The 21,259-nt window shown below is 34.8% G+C and overlaps 1 long non-coding RNA gene across 2 annotated transcripts in view; it reads right to left on the bottom strand.

Moving 5' to 3' along the window:
* LOC102017092 overlaps positions 1-19,657 on the bottom strand; it is a 52,775-nt gene extending 33,118 nt beyond the window's left edge. The window contains exons 1-3 of one of the 2 annotated variants that reach the window (XR_262721.1): positions 19,268-19,657; positions 6,039-6,095; positions 5,740-5,852 (exon numbers count right to left, since the gene is read on the bottom strand). This is a non-coding gene — a long non-coding RNA (uncharacterized LOC102017092). Of the gene's footprint in view, positions 1-5,739; positions 5,853-6,038; positions 6,096-7,016; positions 7,210-19,267 lie in introns of those variants that run through there. The other variant, XR_001236138.1, reaches the window with a different exon arrangement.
* Between the last annotated feature and the right edge of the window lie 1,602 nt (positions 19,658-21,259).

Below are 21,259 nucleotides of genomic sequence, written 5' to 3'. Positions count from 1 at the left end.
CAGGTATATTCCTAAAAATAGAATTCTTGGGTTAAAAAAAAAAAAAAAAAAAAAAACAACATTAAAGGCATATTGCTAGGAGAAAGTCACTCTGAGAAGACTTTGTACTGCATGATGCCACTTATATGACATTCTAGAAAAGGTAAGATTATAGAAAAATAAAAATATAAGGGATTACCAGGGTTTTGCAGAAGGACTGAATTAACTAAAGAACTTCTTATATCAATGAAAGGTTCCCATATGCCAGAATGGCATGTATTTGTTAAAACCTACAGACCTTTACAGAGAAAAAAATTAACCTTAAGATATGCATATTGAAAACATCATTAAATAGGTTAAGGGATAGCTAATGGAAAACAGATCAAAACAAAAGTATAAGACCACAACAAACATGTATTTCATAACTTCCTTGAATAACTTAGTGGAAAAAGACTGATTCTGGAAATTAATATTGATTACAAAGACAAAAGTAACTGTACATAAGCACTGCTCTGTATTTGATAACGCGGTTTCCCATAAGCTATCAGTTAACAATTTGGAAACCATTATAAATGAACATCAGACCTGAGGAATTAATTAAATAAATTGCACTTAATGGAAATCAGATCTCTGAAGCTGGAGTAGGAGGACAGAGATGAGCAGGAGCAGGAAGTTAGAATGATCCATTCTGTAATAGATTACAGTTGGAAACAACAGAATAAACATGCTTCACTTACTAGAAATACACAGATATTACTATAGAAATATATACGGTATTAGAGAACAAATGTACATTTCTACATATAAAGCAAATTCTATATATTTCCTTAGATAAATTTACATGCTGTATGTGTATATGCTAAAATAAAATGTAAAATGTAGAAATCAAATATGTATGTATAGGTGGATATATGTGTGATACATATGTAACTATATGGGTTAGTATATGCCTATACATTTCTCTTTCAGCCAAGAGAGCCTAAACCTAGTGTTCACAACTTGATTCCAATGTCACTCTCCAACAAAAAAAAAGAAGGATCATTTTAGAAATCATTAATCCTAGGACTAGGTCAGGGAATAAATAATATGGGCCTGGATTATCTTTCAAAATTATATATATATATATATATACATATATATATTAGGTAGATAAATTAGACATAAATATATATCTATTATATATTTATTGTAATATATCAATATAGTCTAATAGAATATATTAAAATATATATTTATATATAATAGACATATATATATATCTCCAAAGGGACCCACAGAGCTGAAATACTAAAACAAGTTTAACAATAAAAAAATGTACATTTGTATTATAACCAGTGTAAAATAAAAACCCATAAATCTAGACTTTTACCAGAAATTATTAAAAAAAAATTACTAGAGGAGACTAGAGCAATCTCCTATGCAGAAGCATCTAATTTATACAGTCACTCTGCTGTCCAGTAGGACCCCACACTTGACTCTCTACGCGTTAAGTACAGGCAGCACGACACAACTGCCTTCCAAAGAGCAGAGTACAGGAGAGCGATAACTGCTGTGGTTTGAATGTCTCCTCCAAAACTCCTTTGTGAGAAGCTTGATGCCCACTGACACTTTAAGAAGTGATTAGGCCATCAGAGTCCTGCTGTCATGAATGAATGTCATTATTTCAGGACTGAGTTCCCTATAAAAAGACAAGGTGCGGCACTTCCCCACCTCGCTCTCACTTTTCTCCTCCCTTCCCTTCCTCTCTCCCCTCCTCCTTCAGTTGCTGAAGTACAGCAAGAAAGGTTTTGCTAAACAGCTGGTTCCTGGACCTCGGGCTTCGCAGACTCGATACGTTTCTCTTCTCTGTAAAATAACCAGACTGTGGCATTCTGTTAATGGCAGCACAAAATGGGCTAAGACATCTAAGACATGAAGAAAATTGACACTGGAGAAACCTGCCGATCTCTGCCTCAGTGAATGATCAAGTCCAACTCAATGGAGAGAAGCCAAATCAGTATTTGGTAGCAACATTTTATCCTGAGATTTTTATTTCCCCCCAATGTGGCAGCCTAATCATGAGAAAAGCAGCAGAAATCTTTCAGTAGAGAAACATTCATCGAAATAATTGATCCAGAGTTTTCAAATTTTTCAAAAACAACAAAAACGTGTCAGGGTAAAGCTCAGCCTAAGGAAGAACAACAACTGAATGTAACCTGATAGCATGAAGCATTACATTGCAAAACATTGACCTAAAGCAAGAATTTAGAGAAGCTTGAACACAGTGTGCCCTTTAGTTAACAGTAAGTGCAATACTTGGAAAAAGTTCTATATTAATTTTAGATGTAAAGTAGGACAATGCATGTGGTGTGTGATGACTGTGTTCTCATCTCTAACTTCGTGTAATCGAAAGCTGTTCTTCAGAAATTGCATTTTAAAAACTCTTCAAGAAAATGCAAGTATATGGGCCTATAAAAATGTGCCAATGTGGCCTATGGACAGCTGAGATATTATTGGCAACACATGTGATTGCACAGTAATTAAGGCTTATCTTTGATCTCTGCATTGCATATGGATGTTTTGTTCGTTTCTTTTCCATGAACGTGTGATTTAGGACTCCCTGTTCTTTTAACCATCTTACTTGCTTATGCAAACTTTGTTCTCCCCTTTCAACTTGTAAGTATTAGTAATGGAAAAGTAAACTGAAGTGCCAAAGCCAAGGATTTCTAAGGAGGAAAGGACAAAGAAATAGTAATGACCTTCACGAGAAATATCATTGATTAGGAAATATTGCTTGTGGATATTGTCTGTACAGTAAACACTTCTGTACAGTAACTATAAAGATACCTAAGTGGCAATCAATTTCCTAGATGGTAATGGATTTTCTGTATGGTATTATCTTAAGCGATATAATTTGGAAATCAAATCTGCAAATTCAGTTAAATTTTACCACTTAATGTTATAAATATTGTTGGGAAGGAATTTTTAAAATGCTGAAGTTTATCAACCTTTTTGGGTTAGTTCCCTGAAAGCTGTCTACAACTCCATTCTCCGTGTCTGTGCTATGGGTTAATCAGAACAAGGACTATATGATATTTTGTAAAAAGGCATTGTTATGCTCACTGTGATATAGGAGAGCTTCATAGCACCAAAGGACACAGTGTATCATGGTCAGATCCAATTTTTAAACTTTAAAAAATATCCCTGTAGATCAAAGGTACTGCAATAGAAGATTTTAAAGATAGTAACTATACCCCAGTCAATCTTGTTGCCTTCGCCTTATTAATAACTTTAAAGAGAGGGTTAGGAAAACATCATTCTCAGGAAATTATCATTTTGAAACAAGTAACAGTAAATAGCAAATATTATAGTCGAGATTCACCATCTACTGCTAGAATCCTCCTTATGCAACAATATGAATATCTGTTTCTAAGGAGGTAAGGAACAACCAAGTCCAGTTTTCATAATACACACACAAGATCCAAAGTGAATGAAGCAAAAGGAAGCTACCATTTCATCCATTCAATCGTCACAGCACAATTGAGAGTGAGGAGGTGTGCATTGCCTAGAACTACGTGGTTTTGATGATTTTTGAGAACTTTTGTCCAAAGAAAATAAAAATTTTATGTAGTTGAGTCTAACTAATTGAATCTTGCAGAGCTGTGAAGTAAGAAGACCAAGAATATTAGTGTATTATTTCCTTTTCATTGAAAAGGAAAGCTAGTGCTAATATTGATTGGGGACTTTTTATGCCATATCTTGTACTCTGAGTAACAAGTTTGAAGATGACAATATGCAACGTACAAACTATTGTTGTCCTCCTATTGTTTTGTTATGAAATTCTGTTTTACCTTTTTTAATAAAATAAAAACTTAATGTTTCTCTAATCATTTAAAGGAACAGATGCTATGTTTTTTTTCAACTACAGTGGTTATTTCCCAGCTAATATTCCTAACTGGGAGAACACTGTGCATTAGGGTACCATATAGATGTTGGAATTGCTCTTCCAGAGAGTTCCATCTCCTTTGTAATTCAGTACTTAATGGTAATATTTGAATCTATATTTTGTCCTCCCAGCAAATCTGTCTATCAAACATGGCTTCAGCAGCTATCACCTCCAGTTTACTTCCAATTTTCAATCCAGACGTACCTCCGATGTTAAATGCTCACTTGGAATCCTGGATTATTAAATAGTTCTTGAGAATTTGCTCACATGGGCCAGCATGTCTGAAGAGAATCCATTAAATATATATTGCACAATCCTATGTACAAGTAACTGCAATAAAAACTGCAGACTCATAAAACCCAAAGGGTTCATAATCTAGAGAGGGAGATGAATATATACCCAACTAACTTGATTAATATGAAAGGGTTATGAGAGTCTAGAAGAGAAGATAATAACTTCTGGATATTTTAATTGCAGTCAGTTGCCAAGAAATCATGAGCTGTGCCACGTTTTAACCAAAGATTTGGCGTATGAAGAAGTGGTAATAGAATTAGTAAGATAATGTACAAAGCACTATCAAATGCCAAGAAAGTATTTTATTTGTTTCAGGGAAGGGCACATTTTTGGTGTGCATATGTCTTAAAATGTAGTACCAGAGGATAGAAGGGTAGATTTTGGGTGGAGAACAAAGTATCTTAGATACCTTCTTTATTATTTCTCTACATCTTCTAACCTGCTGTCTTGTCTAACTCCAGACAATATCCACAAACAATGTTTCCTAATCAATGATATTTCTCGTGAAGGTCAATAATTTTCCTTGTAGAACAGGGAAATGTACTGGAATGGAAAAGTATTATAATGTGCAATGGAAGAGATCTTAGTGCGTCACATACAGGTTCAACAAACTTCACCAAGGTCATTCCTTGTTATCAAACATAGGTTTGTTTGTTTGGCTCCAGTAATGATGAATGCATCCAAGAAGAAACTTGAAAAGATTGTGTAGAGGGATTCAGGAGGGACGTTTCTGAGTCTGGAAATCACATTCAGTGATAATAAGGAGGAATCAAAGAAGCCAGAATCAATCCTAAGTTGGACATTGTCAAGTGGCAGAGGCTAGTCTGGAACTGGGTCAATAAATGTGTGACAGAATTGGAAAGATTAAATCAGGGTGAGAACTGCAGTAGAAAAGGAGCTGGAAATATAGCTTCCAGTCTGGAAATATAGCTCAGTGCTTGCCTGGCAAGCACGAGGTCCTGAGTTCAATATTCAATGTCAAAAAAGAAAACAAGAACAGGCGCAATCACTTATGTTGGTCAGGAGAGGCAGAATTTAGTCATGTTTGCAGTGCTGGTGTGGTTTTGTCTATGTCCTGGTTAGGGCATTGTTTTTCTTCTGATGGGAAAACTGCAGACTAGTTATTCTCAAGGTTTGTCTTTAGTCTTGCTGATTGTTACTAAGACCAATTGTCATTTTTTAATTCATAGTGCCCTCAGCTACCAACATTGTCTTTGGTTGCATATCTGTTAATGACACATGAAAGTTCTTTTTTAGCTAGAAAGCAATATATGTTAATGACTTAAAACTAATAACTATTGTTACTTCTATAGTTTGAATATGGTTTGTCGCCTCAACTGGAATTCAAATTTGATCTCCTTTGTGCTGGGTTGAGAGATAGGACATTTAAGAGGCTATTAAGTCATTAAGAGGGATTAGTGGTTTTCTTATGCCTGAATTAGTGACTGTAAGAGTGGGTTGTTATAAAGCCGGGCTGTTCCCCATATTTTATCTCTTTGCCATCAAACTTCTTGCTCCTGCATGTCCTACAACATACTCACCAGAAACCTAGCCGAGATGGGCCTCATGTTCTTCAACTTTGTCATCTTCACAACCATAACCAGAATAATCTTCTATTCTTTATAACTCATCCAGTTTGAGGGATCTTGTTATACTGACAGAAAACAGAAAAACATATTTACTTTGTAAAAGATGTCTGAAACCAAGATTCTTTCAAGCATGTAAACTAGTTAGGAGGCTATTTTATTAAATCTTGGTAAAAATAATGGGGAGTCTCTATTTATGCATTGAAATTGGAAAGAATAAAGTAAGTCAACAGACAATAAGATTTATGACTTACCAGCCAAATGACAGGGGTCATCTATGATGAAGTTTGAAGTGAATTTTTGATAAACACCTTGAAATAAGCATAAATAATTAAGCATCTACTTAAATATATACATTATGCTCTATACCTTTGTATGTGCATTGTGGCTATCCTAAGAGGATTAGAAGATAAACCAATTATAGTCTATGACTTTATGCAGCTTAGTCACAAAAGAAGTGTGCACATATGTCAAACACATGATGACAATAAATGATCTAGGGAAGAATTTTGTAAACTTACAGGAGTAGGGAATTAGGAGGATGTAGATTGTTAAATAGAAATCTGATTGCTAATGCTATTGATACAAACATAAAAATATAAATATGAAAATCTAATCCCTAAGTAATCAAGAATGATATTACACAGTGGGTAGGTGAAACAGGATGAGAACAAGTTTTGGGAGAGAGTTTTGAAATTGGAAAAAATAGTAGAAAGTGAGTCCATCCTAGGAAAGTTTAACTGTGAATTATAAGTAATTGAAATCCACAAAATCATAACAATGTTTAAAAGTGATTTATCCTGCATTATCATTTAGACTTTCATATTATCAATAGTAAAACAGAACAGTCATTTTATATTGAATCATACCACACTGTCATGGGCACCTTATATTCTGTTCTGTTTATAAAAACTTCCACCGAAGTGGGTTACACCATTTCATTTAAAATCTAATTGCAAGCTGGGCATGGGGGTGCACACCTGTAATTCCAGCAGTCAGGAAGCTTAAGTAGAAAGTTTGCCATAAACTTGAGGCCAGCCTGGGCTACATAGTGAGTTCAGGGCCTGCTTGAACTACATAGCAAGACCCTGTCTCAAAAAAAATCTATTTCCAGTGTTAATAGCTTTTCACTGTCATAGATTTTTTTTTCTCCTAGAAGAAAGGAAGCTGCTTTCTTCTCAGGCTTTCTGGTTCCTGACACATGGAAACAATGGAGCTGTGATTATTCTTACCTGGAGCTACAATCTCCACTTCAGACTCAGGAGATACCACAGGAAGACAGTCTAAATTCTTAAAATAAAGCAGGAAAGTACACTTCATACCTATGTATCAAAGTATCTTAGTCTTTGCAGTTCTATGTTTCCTCTGTTTAGATTTTCTAAAAAACTTCCTTCAAGTTCTTATTAAAAAACTCATAACTAAACTTCCTACATCTCATTGTGCTACATGTAGAGGTGAAGGAAAGTTTTCACATAGTATCTTAAAATCTCAACTAAAAAGCTAAAATGTCACAGAGCCCTTGGCAGCACTCATGGTCCCACCACTGTGACACGTTAAGGATGTGTTAATAATCAAACCCACATGTGGTGATCAGCAGGAAGGGATTCTACTGGTACCTGGCACTCACTTAGAAAGGTCATGATATGCAAAGTATCCCAACAAGATGAGCCCAAACAGTCTTCCATGGCTTTACTCTATGGTGAAGCTATACTTGGGGGTGGGCATAGTGAGTTCAAGTGCATTTCCCTGTAGCATTTTAAACAGCTTTGTTTCTTCTCCTTCCTGTTAATGACTTCTCTCCCTGTCTTCTTTGGGCAGTTTAACTATCCTACTTCTTCCTGAGATCACACTTCCTCCTATGGAGTTCATCTAGTGCAGATATTCTCCAACCTCCATACCTTATTTTCCCTTATTTGATTTTTTTAGGTGTTCATCAGTTTCAGGAAACTGTTATTCTGAAAATAATTTTCTAGTTTTCTATTTTTAGTTTCTTTTGTTCTCTTATTATTTATACCAGATTCACTTGAACAAATATTTTAAATTGTCAATATCTTTGGTTTCTATCTCATTTTGCATGCATGTACAAACATGCATGCGTATCTGTGTCTCTCTCTATAATATATATATATTAGATATTTATTCATGTATATATGGTACCAAATCTGCATTTGTTTTCTACTTCACACAAAATATCTGCTCTTTTAAAATTAAAATTGGTTTGGGATGGGAATCATATTTCTGTCACACTTTTGTTTAATGTTAATTAACCATTTTATATGTTTTGGCATTAAGAAAAAATTCTCAAGAATACCTAGAATATGAAGTAAATATGTGCACTTACATACATTATGTAATTTAACATAAAAAATATAGTACACATTTATGAGTTATACAGAAAAACAAAAGTAATAGAATATACAGATGTGTAAATTCATAATATTGTATAAGATACAGAGCCCAACAAATTTCAAGATCCGCTACTGTTAAACTGGAGCCCCATGACATGGAAATCTTGTCCAAATGCCAACAGGCTTGGGACCTAGGAAGGCCCAATGTTTCATTTTGAGTCTGAAGGCAAGTAAAAAGCAACGTCTCAGCTGAAGACACTTAGGAGGGAGGACATAATGTGTTTGTGAGAAAATCAATCATTTTGTTTTATCAGCACCTTTAATTTATTGAGAGAGACCCACCTATATAAAAGAGGAAAGTGTGCTTCACACAATCTGGTAATCAAAACATTAATCTCACCCCTAAAAAATATCTCACAAACACATTTAGAACATTGCATAAATATCTGGGCTCCCTGTGGCTGAGTCAAGTTGACACATACAATTAACCATTAACACATCCAGGTGACTTCTTCAACTAAAGTGTGCTTGCTTTGGTCCCAGTTGAAAAACCATTTTGTGGTTTTAGAATTTAAAATGGGTTGATTGACACCACATTAAAAAGTGGTTTATATCTTAATTTATAAACATGTAATTTTTCTGAAGATAAATTCAGCATTCACACTCACCCTGATTGCCTATGTTCATATCTCTTTTCATGGAGATTTTAGGAAGGAGTATAAGTGAAAGTAAAAGCAGTAAATATGTACTTATTTTTTCCTTAAGCATATTAGGTATGCACATAAAATTTCTTTGTGTATAATCTAGACAAAAAGGGAAGATGATCAAGAGGGAACAATTTGTTGTGAACAAACACTTTATCACTGAAAAACACGGTTAAGCAAAAGGAAGAAACATTATCCTATCCACTATTCTGTTAAAAATAAGTTTTAATTTAAGTTAGTCAAAGGCTAACAAAGCAAGTCCTACCCCTGGAACATTAAAATGTCTCATCTAGTTTTTGCTCTTTCAAATTGATTCAACTGCATTTTAATGCTGATTCCTGATTTAGTTTTTAATTAAAGTTGAATTGGAAGTAATTTACACAAATTCAAATGTAGTACTGAGAAATCCCTGTATCTTTCACCCAGTTTCTTTAATTGTAACACCTTGCATAACTCTAGTATGATAACACAGTAGGAAAATTAACATTGATAAAATCCATCAATGTTATTTATATTCATCAGTTTCCCATGTACTTATTTGTGTCTTTGTACCTGTAATTTCATCATATAGAGATTTGTCTCATTATCATCAAAGGTAACTTTTAAGGTTTGATTTGTTTAAAGCTGTCAGTGATCATTTTAGCAAGCTAGGTCATCTAAGAAGATGGAAAAATGTACTCATGTGAATCAGTGAAACAGACAAGCAAGAAGAACACATTAAATTAAAGAATAGTTTGTTGAAAAACAGAATCAGTGATTAGAATAGAGCTGCCTGTGTTAAAGTAAGATTTGCAGATTAAACTCCTTTCTTGACCACTTCCCCTTCCAGGAGCCATCATTGTGTTACTTTTCTCTCATGTTGAGATAAACTACCTGACGTCCAAAGTTAAGGATAGAAAGGTTTACTTAGCTCACAGTTTGTGGAAGTTTCAGTCCATAATCAGCTGGCTCCAAGGCAGGGTGGCATGGCTGAGGGTCAACAGTTTATGGTGGCAGAAAACATCAAAAGAAACAAGAGCAAAAAAGGGGAGAGCAAGCCTCTTTTTCTCCCTTTTATGGCAAGCTGAATAGCATTGACACCATCTTCATACCTCTTCTTGCACAGGTTGAGGGTTTTTACAAAGTGAAGACTATGGTCCCCTGCTGAGTTGCTTAGTTAAGGTTCTAAACTTCTCCAGTTGACACAGTGAATCAATCATCACAACATCCTATGGTGTAAACAGCCACACTAGGGCATGTCCTCTACACCCTGAATGTAGAACTGCTGAGTCACTTAGTTAAGCTTCCACACATCCCAAGTTGACACAGTGTATCAGCCATTACAATCATATATGCAAGGTACTATTTCTTGGTTTGAAGAGATTCTTGTGTTTTTCAGTATAATGCAATTTACCTTTTACTCATTTGAATCTGGACCTTTCTCTATTAGTACAATGAGCCATCAGCCAGAGGAAAATTAACCACCATGAAATATATAAACCAGTTTCTCCTTCATGTGCCATAATATCAAAGACTAAAGAATGGGTGTCTGAGATTGAAATTCTGCTCAACAGGTGTGGATCTGGATGCCTTTTGGTAAATTCTAGATTCCCAAGTTATTCAACTCTAATACTTTCATAACCTAAAAATTAGTCTAATTAATAAAAACATACATGCATTCATTCCTATTATAAGAACTTGTGTGTAGAAACCCTTAGTAAATGTCACCTTTTTGCCATATTATACATTCAGTAAAAGAAAGAGAAGGAAATCGTCTTTTTATAGGACAGATATATTATTAGAATAATGCCAAAAAGGAAGAAGTCATCCTATTATCAAAAATCAAAAGTAGAGTAGATATAGACAAGAAGTGACCACATTAGTAAGAAAGATATAGAATAATTAACAGTTCTGTGTTCCTCCTTGAGATACTTTGTCACAATTAACTTCACAGTCTGGACACAGCACCAATATCTTCAGGTCTTGTGGTACCTTTGTCTTTAGCACATGGCTGTGCTCTGAGTCTTCTGTGAGGCCCCTAACCTTTCAAGGCAGATCTGGGAATTTATATTTTCCTTCCCTTCTCATTAAATATCTTCTTCATGTAGTAGACAAACATAGCTCTGCATGTAGTTCAGAGTTTTGCTCAAACGTTACCTTCTCAGCAGGGCTTTGTTGGAGCATTATCTTAGTTACTTGTCTCATTGCTGTGACAAAGTACCTAATGTCTAAAGTGAAAGGAGTAAAAGTTTACTGTAACTCACAGTTTATAGAGGTTTCAGTCCATAGTTGTCTCTATGGTAGGGTGGCTTGGCAGAGGTGTATTGCGGAGGAGAAGCAGTCCAGGGCAAAGCAGGGCAAGCAGAAGCAGGGGGCACAGAAGTAGCAAGGAGAAAGCAGCAAGGATCAACAACAGATCTCTTTCTGTCCCTTATATTGTACCCAGCCTACATGACCTTAGGGTGGGTAGCAATTCAGTAATCACACACCTTAATCCCAGCATCATACACTCTACATAGAGCCACTTCTGTAAAGCACTACCTATGACCACATGAAGCTTTGGGGGGCATCTAGACACAAGCAATGACAAGTAAATAATTTCAAATGGCAATCTTCCTTCCCCCCACTGCCACTTCCCTTATTATAGGGAATCACTTCCCACAACCTAAATTGTGATCTAACATACTACTTATCCATAAGCATATTTCCTCTCCTCCCCCTGAATACGATGCCAATTCCGTAGGGTTAGTAGATCCTCTAAAAAACATTGACTGGATAAATGCAAGAACTGTGTCTCACTGACAGGAGAACATGGAGTAGTTGACCAGAAAAATACTAGGAAGTTCTGAGCTTGGCAGTGAGTTCAGTGATCATTGTTCTCCAAGTAGGAGAAAGATTCTGAAGATTGCTCACTGTGCCCAAAGGGTAGACTCCCTTTCAAGACTGTTGCCATCACCTTTCACTTTCCCTCTCAGGGAGACCACATGGTTCAGTCTAGGTATACAGTGAATTCTAAATAACACAGGAGGTAGTCTGTATTTGCTATTTGTTCTGCATAATAAAGTACAATCAACTTGATGGCTTCACAGAGCACCTATTTCTTATCGCACTGCTTCTTTGGCCAGATATACACTTAAAGTATACATGTGTTCTCTGCCCAAGGTCTCACAGACTGAAAATCGAACTTGACAGGCCAAATTCCTCACCTGAAGCTCAAGATCCTCTGTTATCTCATGTAAATCTGCATATGGACACCATTCCAGTTATTTTTTCACTTCATTATTCATCATGTATTAATATAAAGAAGCACTTTAGGAAGACATACAAATCCAAAGGACTTTTTTCTGGTTACAATAGATAGATAATATTATGCTATTTAACCTAGATGAGATATGTAAATAGCATCCATTAATAAAATGCCTCAAGATATGTTCTAGGAGAAGTAGATTATTTGTTATTTAATGACATTGGATATTTAATAAAAGTTCTGAGAACTAATCAAATAATTTCATAAAATATCTGTGTCTTTCTAGGTAGAAGAACTAGCTATGATAATACTTGTACTACTATATGAAAGATATTCTGATACATAAATGTCAACAATTTAACTTTCCTCTAACTCCTTATAGTATTATATAAAATTTAAATTCAGCATATTTTACAGATGATAAAAAGTCTGAATTGATGGCTACTTGCCGAATGTCATGTGCTTCACTGATGCTTTCACACAGGCAGAGTGTTTTTACATAAACTTATATACCATGAATACGAAGTCAAAGCATACATGAATAAGAAAGTATGTAAGAAAAGATGCTTGCTTCAAGCATCTGGCAGAAAAATACCGATAATTGTGGTGCTTTAAGTTAATTTGTTTTTCTTGAAATTTTCTTTGGAATTATACATAAAACACATAAAGAGAAACTGATTGCTTAGTAAGGGTAACTATATCTCAACTATAGAAGCAATTTAGTTTTGATTTCTTTTAGGTGAGTATTTAGAAAGATATTCAAATGTGAAAAAAGTTTTAATCGTTTTTTTTTTAAAAAGGGTGCAAAAATCTTATGCAAAATTGGACTCATTAGTTTTATGTGGAAGCATAGAGTTTTCTCAGCAAAAACATTCTGAAGAAATGATTCACTATTTGATTTCACTTCATTTTCCTTCTTTTTGCCTTTCTTCCCTTAATTCCTTCATTCGTCGCTCCTTCCACAAATATTTATTGAGACTTTACTAGGTTTCAGAGGACTAGGGATACAATAAACAAAACCAGCAGGTCCCATGATGTTATTTACTTTACATTCTGCTGGGGAAGATAATAAAAAAGCAATAAATATGTGCTATTGGAAATGAGTAATGAGAAGAAAATGAAGCATTTCAGAGTGGTGGAATGACATGGGTTGCTATTTTATATACTGACAAAGATATCAGTTGGAACATTTTGTAGATTAAATAAAGAGCATACTGACTTTACATTTTTAGATACACCAAGTACAGAAAGGGGGCATTTCCTCTCTTACCAACACCAGGGATGGTGACTTCTTCCTTTCAACTTTTCTTACTCTCTTTTGCTCATTTGAATTAGAGAAAGATATCTTAAATTTGCAGAGGACCAAAAGCACCGTAATAAACAGTAGTTGGTTTTTAGAGTCTCTCTGTGACTAGGTCTCCATGGCATAAGGGTAAAATTGGGAAAAGTTCACCCTCCACTAGCAAGCTAGAGGGCTTGGTGAGGACCTGCTACAGAAGGGTGCTTGAGGTGGGCAATAAAGGAACAGAGAAAAAAAGGTGCAAGTATCTCAGAGGCTATTCCAGTTTTGCCCTGGTGCTCAATGGTGATAAGAGTTTTCAAATCCTAAAAATTACTGTAGGTTTTCATGCTTGCATTAACATGGTATACATACGACCTCCTGCTAGTGAAATCTACCTGAGGAGGGTGCATTACACTACACACATTTCAAAAACCTAAGTGGCACGGAAAGTGTCCAGGGGTTCACTATAGAAAATGAGGTTTCGTTTCTTTTTATTTGATTTATACACTCTGTGACTTCAGACAACTGCTCATTTTATTTTATATTACTCAGTACTGCAATGATCATGGCTGCTATACCTTCGTGATGGTGTAGTTTATCAATTTAAGCAAACATTTTAGTAATTGAACGTTTCTCTCTAATTTTTATCACCACATGGTTCTTTTATCAGATTTATGTTTTCTTTTCTGTGTCTGTAGGGTATTATTTATTTCACTACTGTTTCTATTTTTGACCACTGTAGGCTATTATTTATTTCACCACTGTTTCTATTTTTGACCACTTTGGATTCTATTTTGACCACAATATTTCTTTAAAAAGTAACAGGAAGTTTTGCCTTATGCTTTGAGTTTGAATGCTTTAACTTTTAATGAGAAGTTTAAACTAAAATGGTACTAATATTTCCATATAATGAAACATCCTAACATCCTACACATTTTTATCTTACTCAGTTTTTTTCTTCTTCACCTATTTTGTCTTTTCTTCCTTTGCCTATTTCTAGATCACTCAAATTCTAACTTTTGTTTTATTACCAAATATTCAGTTAGTCATTCTTTTTTTTTCTCTCATAGTAAGGATAACATGACGTTTTGTGAAATGGATTGATTTTACTGGATTTTTAGTGAAATTAGGTTCTTATAGAAAAAAAACCCAACAAAATATAATGAGATGTTTAATTCCGAAGTGATTGAAGTATTAGAAATATTGAGCTTTAATCTTTAAGGATGACAATTTTTTATGGTGACTTTATGGTGACATCAGGCATGGAAAATGGTTTATATAGGAAAGTGAATTAAAATAATATAAATTTCTATTGAATTTTTGTTACCTCTTCTATTTGTCTTCATTATAATACACAAACAAATTATATGCTTAATTTAGTACAACTTTCCATTGTCCTAGAAATTGTTGGATGAAATGTCCATTTTTCCCTCTTAAAATATGCCCTTTTTTGTGGTTCCCTAAGAATATATTTTATTCTTCGTATGCTTCTCAAACTTTATTTTTAATCTATCTGACCTTTTGGTTATTGCTAAAAGGCAATATGAGACAAGTATTAAAGAAATGATGAATTAGATATAGGTTACTTTGGATATGCTCCTTTTCTTCTTGTCAGCTCAAACTCATGAAGACAATTTCTGAGGTTAAAAAAAATGGGTCCATTTAAAACTGAGATTGCATTCATCATTGGTGTCACGGCTGGCAATGGAGTGTGACGGGCAGCTGTTAACTCTGGCAACTTGACATGTACCAGCTGTTTTGTCACAACGCAAAGAGCCCACAGGCAAGTCCAGAGCTGAAACAATTAAATGATAAAGAGTAGAATCACATAAACGTAGCACCCGAAATGAAAAGACCTTCAAGTTTCAGCAATCAATAAATAAGGTAGATCCTCATGGGAAGCGATCATCAGAGGAGAAATGGAGACTTCTTGCCTTCCTTATGTTCAAAGAAAAAAAGAAAGCAAACCTTGAAATTCTTCATTAAAGCAAACTTTTAATTCTTCATTAAACCCTCTAGGTTTAATTTCTACAAAGTTCTCACATGAACATAGCCAGTTTTCTTTTAAAAATTTTACCAGAAATACTTACTAACCTATTTCAAGTTGCACATGTTGAAAGCCCAACTTAAACATGTAGCTGTAGAAACAACGTAAGTGCATTAATACTTGGAAAGCTGAAGAGGAAGGCTTATTTTCAGGGACAGTCAGAAGGAACTTGACTTTGTCTACATCTCAGGTCAGAACTCCTTGCAGGCCCAGTTGGATTTTACTGGTCTCTCATCAGTGAAGTCTTCTCGGACGATTTGATCTGGGACCGCAGCTGCGTATCTTTGGTGCTATCGGATGTGCTATTTAACAAGGCACACATCGTATCTCCCTCTAAGTAGTGAGGGTTTAGTATATGAGCTGGCTGCTGAGTCTTCTTAAATTGATTCTCTAGAGCCAGAAAACCTTGATCTCCTGAGAGGATGGTGAAAGGAATGTCCTCGGGTAGTTATTCATCTAGATATCCAGCATGTATATATGGGGCAAAATCAGCAGCATCTTTTCTTTTATTATATGGAGGATGAAGGGAGAAACATCCAATCCTGTTCAGGTAATTACATATGGTACAGTTGAGTGGAGGCTTCCAGTTGGTGTTCCCTCCTGGAAAGCCCCAAATAAATGTTCCTTGGGTAAGATGGGTTGGGTTTTAAGGTGACAGTACACACTCTGGAAGGTTCACATCAGGAAGGAAAGGAATTTCCTTTCATATTATTATCAACTCATGGCTCCCACAAAAATACATACAGTGGTTTAATCTAGGCCAGCTGTAGATTAAGTACACAATTCTAACGCATCCATCAACCACCAGGACTGTGAAGCAGGGTTTGGTTTAGACTTCATATAATAGTGGGTTACATGACTGCAGTCATGTTTGTCACCCAACACAGTGTGCAAATGGAACCAAAAGTTTGTCATTTTTACTAGTTTTATTGTTAGCAGACAAAACTTCACATATTTATAGGGTTCTGTGTGATATTTCAATACACATATACAATTTATAGGGTAAAATTATTGTAATTAGCATATTCATGATCTTAAACACTGACAATTTCTTTGTGTTGGAAATATTTAGACTACTTTCTTTCAACTATTTTGGAATATACAATCAATGACTTTAATAATACTTCCTCTATATGCTGTACCTCACTGTAATTTACTCCCGTCTGATTACATTTTTGTAACCAGTAGCCAATCTTTTTCTATATCTGCCTCTCTCTTACCCTCCCTTCCTCGGGTGACTACTACTGTATTTAGTTTCTACTTCTATGAGATCAGTATATGTAGCTTACACATTTGAGTGAGAATATGCAGCATCTGTCTTTCTGAGCTAGGCTTATTCCCCCTTAATATAATGTCTTCTAGACTCATTCATATCTCCACAAATGACAGGCTTTCATCCTTTTTCTGGGTGAATAATTTTCCAATGTGTATTTAAACCACTTTTTCTTCATCTGTTCATTTGATAAGGGACACTCTGTTGGATTCCACATCTAGGCTATTGCGATTGGTAGTGAAATAAAGGTGAGTGCAGGTATCTCTTTAATATGCTGATTTCTCTTCTTTAAATATAACCCAGTAGTGAAATTTCTAATTAATATGGTAGTTTTACTTTTAGGTTTTTGAGAAAAGTCCACACTTTCCCACCAAGGCTCTACTGACTTGTATTCCCCCCCATTGATGTACATGAGTCCCCTTTCTTCATATTCTTATCAGGTTTTATTATTTTTTGACTTTTTGATAGAAGCCACTTTAACCTGATCGAGATGGAATTTCCTTGTGGTTTTGATTTGAATAGAGATGTGGCAAATTATTCATTTGTTTATCCTTTGAGAAAAGTCTATTCAATTCATTTGCCCAGAATATCTGGTTGTTGCTGAGTTTCTCATATCCAGTAATACCTCAGCTCATAGAAACTTCTGTTTAAAAAGTATTTGGTTTACAGGGGCTGGGGATTTAGCTTAGCGGCAAAAGCTCCTGCCTGGCAAGTGCAAGGTCGTGAGTTCGGTTCCCGGTACCAGAGAAAAACCAAAAAAAAAAAAAAAAAAAAAAAAGAAAGTATTTGGTTTACAAACAAAAGTGTGAGGTAAGATTTTGCTTTCTTTTGAAAACTCCATATCTGGTGACTAACAGGACCGCAGCCATCTTCCCTGTATGAATAGGAAATATGGCTATCTTCCCCAGAATCCTGGAATGAATTAAGTTTATGACCAAGTTACCATTGCATTATGGATAATATTCCCTTATCAGATAAATAGCTTGCAAATATTTCACCCTCTTGGGGTTATTTCTTCACTCTGTTAATTGTTTTCTTCTCTATGAAGGGTTTTTTTTGTTTTGTTTTGCTTTTTTGTTTTTTAAGTAGATATAATCCAATTTGTCTATTTTTTTTCCTTTCTTGGGCTTTTGAGGTGTTACCCAAAAAAATTTTCACTTATACTAATATCCTCAGGTTTATCTGTGTTTTCTTCTATTGTTTTAAAGTTTTAGCTCTTAAGTCTAAGTCTTTGTTCAAATTCGAATTAATTTTTGTTTTGTGAGAGATAGGTGTCTAGCTTCATTACATTTCATTGTTACTTAGTTTTCCCAGAAACATTCATCAAAAAGACTGTCCTTCCTCTAATTTATGATCTTGGCATTTGTGCCATTTGGCTGCAAATGTGAGGACTTATTTGGAAGCTCTTTACTGTGTCCCATTGGTTTTCATGGCAATACCAGGCTGCTTTAATTACTAGAGTCAGGTAATATGTTTTAAAATCAGGTATTGTGATGCTTCAAGATTTGTTTTTGTCTATTTGTTTGTTTTGTAGTGCCTTATGGGATTCTTTTTACTTTTGTGAAGAGTGTTATTTCTATTTTGACAGAAATTCATTAAACTTGTAGATAATTTTGGTTAGATATTTTAATAATATTTATTTTTGCAATCCAAGACTTTGGGGTAACATTCACTTTGGGGTATGGATTTTCTTCAATTTCTTTCATAAGCATTTCATAATTTTTATTGTAGAGATTTTCACTTTGTTGGTTTAATTTATTCCAAAACATATTTTTTAGATATTATGTTTTTTTTTGTTTTTTGTTTTGTTTTGTTTTTTTCTGGTACCAGGAATCGAACTCATGACGTTGCGCTTGCCAGGCAGGCACTGTGCCGCTGAGCTAAATCCCCAGCCCCCTTTGTAGATATTATGAATGGGATTTCTGTCTTTATTTCATTTTCAGCTACTTCATTATTGGTATATAAAAACACTATTGGATTTTTAGTATGTTGATTTTGTATCCTACATTGTTACTAAATTTATCAGTTCTAATTTTTTTGTGAAACTTTGACTTTTCTATATAAAAGAATGTGTCATATGCATATAAGGACAACTTTGCTTTCTCCTACCTAGTCTAGATGCCATTTATTTCTTTTTCTTTTCTTATCACTCTGGTGAGAAGTTGTAGTACCACGTTGAATTAGAATGGTGAAAATGAGTAACTGTGTCTTGTTTGAGGTCTTAAAGGAAAGCTTTTGCTTTTTTCCTTTTAGTGTGTCCATTGTGCGTTTGTCATATACAGCCTTAAGTGTATTCCAAGGTCTCATAGTCTGAGTGTAGAGAAGGAGGTTAACTCAAAAAATAAAAGGAAGAATTGGGAGATATTACTAGATGATAACACACACAAACTGAATATTATCAAGTTAAGAATTAGCCCAGCCATACTGCCAAGCTCTCTTATGCTCCTTCGGCTCAAACAATACTTCCTTTAGCATCTTATCCATGCATATGGTCATAATACTTACTGTTCTCTCATATTTGGTGCCCTTGCTGACAAGAAGACTACACTGAGATGAATCTGGATTCACCTTATGAACAGAGAAGACATGTAAATGTAACTCACCGAGGAGAAGCTTCAACAACTAGCACATGGTTTACTAATGTTTTCTCTTCTCTTTGCCAACAGTACTTCCGGTACTTCCGGTAGGAAACTTCTCCATTAGCCTTGTCAACAGTACTTCCGGTACTTCCGGTAGGAAACTTCTCTTTGCCAGCAGTACTTCCTGTACTTCCGGTAGGAAACTTCGCCGTTAGCCTTGTCACCAGAAGTGAAGATAGAATGAGGCAGAGCCACAGTCTACCTATGAAGCACAATGGCAGAGATAGATGTTTCCTGCTGTTATAGTGTCAAATTATGAGAACGCTATCACAATATTACCCAGTTTAGTATTAGAAAACACAACAACCTGAAAAAAATCACCAATTTCATTTCTTGTTTGGAATTTGTAAACCAAGGACAATATTATGAGATTTTCTAATCTCATATCTCCTCAATCAAATTAGGTAAAGTAAGTCATTTAGACTTGGTATGTTATTGTTTTTGTCTGGTAATATAAATTGGCTTCAATTTTCTATCTGTTTAACCTACTGTCTGCTATATGTTACTCTGTAACACTGGGCACACTGTTTTAATTCATTAGGATTCATATTTTTATTTGTGAAGTATTTTGTTTAATCACAAAGTGATTTCTAGAGTCACCCTGTCAATGAGTATCTACGGCTCCTTGCATACCTGCTCTGCCTTCTGTCATAGTACTTTCCATACTTCATATAATGATACATAATCTTGCTGATAATCTTTTTAAAAAAAATCTCTCCCTCTCAAACTATAGAGTTCACGGGGACAGGAATCACCTCTGAATTTTTAAATACTACCTAGCTCCTGAAGAACAGATTCATACTTCCTAGGATAAATAATATTTTTATTTGCCTTACACATGTATGGGCTTTTGGTCTCAATAAAACATAATGTAGATGCTTTAACCAGAATTAAGTTGCATTTGTTTAAATTTGAAACCCTATGTATTTGTCTAGATGCAATGTGTAGCATGCATTCCATAAGCACAAATTGTCACTAAAATAGAAAGATCAATCTTTTATATTGATGATAGGAAAACTTTACGACTCAATCTATAAATTCATTGTAAATCAAAAAGCTTGCTAGGGTCACAAATATGGAATTCTGGAAATTAAAATATATAAGTGTTTATGGATTGAAAGGAAAATGGTCATTCAGTGATGAGATTCACAGACTAAAAGTCAACATTAATGTAAAATAAAATGATACCAATAATTGAATTTTTGAAGTAGTTCTGCCCTTGGCCTCTAGATGTCTCACCTAGAATTCCCATTGTAGAAGATATTCTGATGCAATAGCCCAACTATAGGCTTGGTTGAAATGTCATCTTGGGAACTAAGAGTAAACCATGTGAATTTAACTGCAGTTGAATCAAAACATTCCATTGGTATTTTTTTTTTAACTTTCTGGAAAAATGCAAATAACAGATGGTGGGCGAATAGGCAGATTTATGAGAAAAGTGACTTTGTATTAGTCATTCTGATGAGCCACATCTCAAGGAGCCCAGTGTTCTTGGCTATGATGAACAGTTTCCAGGTGTAACCCTTGATATAGGGAAAGTGAAATTTAAGACAATGATCATTGGTGCATCTTAACAGCTTTTTTCCACTTCAGAAATAATTCATATGGTTTATCTTTATTCTTTTTTTTCCCATTCCGCTCTCTTTCCTTCAATCCTTGTTTGTATCCCAGTAGATGAAGTGTGGAATTTAGAACAGTAACAAATGTCTTTAGGATATGGTTTATATAAAAAAAAAAAAACTGAAGACTTATCCTAAAAAAAAGTCATTCTGCTCATTAAAACAAAAAGAAAATAAACAATTATATTTCTTCACTTGATCTTATCTAAAAGGCCAAGAGGCAACAACAATTTTACTTCCTGAGAGTGTATGAAACACTTTGGCAATGGAGAAAAAAACAACAGTTTAAGATTTTGAACAGAAGAAGAAATAATCCTCTCATAAACATTTCTATTAG

The sequence above is a fragment of the Chinchilla lanigera genome, unplaced genomic scaffold (genome assembly GCF_000276665.1).
Source record: "Chinchilla lanigera isolate Chin_1 unplaced genomic scaffold, ChiLan1.0 scaffold00052, whole genome shotgun sequence".
Taxonomy (NCBI): Eukaryota; Metazoa; Chordata; class Mammalia; order Rodentia; family Chinchillidae; genus Chinchilla; species Chinchilla lanigera.
This window is presented reverse-complemented; position numbering and strand designations above follow the sequence as displayed.